This window comes from Arachis hypogaea, chromosome 17, assembly GCF_003086295.3.
Source record: "Arachis hypogaea cultivar Tifrunner chromosome 17, arahy.Tifrunner.gnm2.J5K5, whole genome shotgun sequence".
Taxonomy (NCBI): domain Eukaryota; kingdom Viridiplantae; phylum Streptophyta; class Magnoliopsida; order Fabales; family Fabaceae; genus Arachis; species Arachis hypogaea.
The window spans coordinates 88,335,573-88,337,089 of record NC_092052.1 but is presented as its reverse complement, the minus strand read 5'-3'; the positions used below and the strand labels follow the sequence as shown (position 1 = coordinate 88,337,089).

At 40.6% G+C, this 1,517-nt stretch overlaps 1 non-coding gene across 1 annotated transcript; it reads left to right on the top strand.

The window, feature by feature from the left end:
* The first annotated feature begins 1,409 nt into the window (after positions 1–1,409).
* Positions 1,410–1,517, top strand: LOC112768618 (small nucleolar RNA R71). The gene has a single exon (XR_003186024.1). It is a non-coding gene; the product is annotated as a small nucleolar RNA R71 (small nucleolar RNA).

Below are 1,517 nucleotides of genomic sequence, written 5' to 3'. Positions count from 1 at the left end.
ATGCTTCTTACTGGTGTTTAAATGCCAGTAAGGTCTTCCTCCAGGGTGTGATTTTTCTTCTGCTGTTTTTGATTCCGTTTTCAATTTTTATATTTATTTTGTGACTCCACATGATCATGAACCTAATAAAACATGAAAGAACAAGAAAAATAAAATTAGATAAATAAAAATTGGGTTGCCTCCCAACAAGCGCTTCTTTAATGTCAATAGCTTGACAGTGGGCTCTCATGGAGCCTCACAGATGTTCAGAGCATCGTTGAGACTTCCCAACACCAAACTTAGAGTTTGGATATGGGAGTTCAACACCAAACTTAGAGTTTGGTTGTGGCCTCCCAACACCAAACTTAGAGTTTGACTGTGGGGGGCTCTGGTTGACTCTGTTTTGAGAGAAGCTTACTGTGCCTCTTTTTCATGTTTACAGAAGGGTAACCTTGAGTTGTGAACACAAGGGAGTCCTCATTCAATTGAAGGACTAATTCACCTATGTCAACATCAATCACAGCTCTTGCTGTGGCTAGGAAAGGTCTTCCAAGGATGATGGATTCATCCTTATCCTTCCTAGTATCAAGGATTATGAAATCAGCAGGGATGTAAAGGCCTTCAACCTTTACTAACACGTCCTCCCCTTCCTCTCCAGGTTCGGCCGTGTTGACTATGTCAATGGCCTTGCACTCTCCTTTTGGATTTTCTTCTGTATTGCTTAGGAGAGTACTAGGAGGGATTTCAGTGTTCCTTTTACTCAGCTGGCCCACTTGTGTCTCTAAATTTCTAATGGAGGACCTTGCTTCATTCATGAAACTCATAGTGGCCTTAGATAGATCAGAGACTACGTTTGCTAAATTAGAGGTATTTTGTTCAGATTTCTCTATCTGTTGCTAAGTGGATGATGGAAATGGTGTATTATTGTTAAACCTGTTTCTTCCACCATTATTAAAGCCTTGTTGAGGCTTTTATTGATCCTTCCATGAGAGATTTGGGTGATTTCTCCATGAGGGGTTATAGGTGTTTCCATAAGGTTCACCCATGTAATTCACCTCTGCTATTGCAGGGTTTTCAGGATCATAAGCTTCTTCTTCAGAAGATGCCTCTTGAGTACTGTTGGATGCAGCTTGCATTCCATTCAGACTCTGAGAAATCATATTGACTTGCTGAGTCAATATTTTATTCTGAGCCAGTATGGCATTCAGAGTATCAATTTCAAGAACTCCCTTCTTCATAGGCGTCCCATTACTCAAAGGATTCCTCTCAGAAGTGTACATGAACTGGTTATTAGCAACCATGTCAATGAGTTCTTAAGCTTCTGCAGGCGTTTTCTTTAGGTGAATGGATCCACCTGCAGAAGTATCCAATGACATTTTAGCCAATTCAGATAGACCATCATAGAATATATCCAGGATGGTCCATTTTGAAAGCATGTCAGAAGGACACTTTTTGGTCAGTTCTTTGTATCTCTCCCAAGCTTCATAGAGGGATTCACCTTCTTTCTGTCTGAAGGTTTGAACATCCACTCTAAGCTT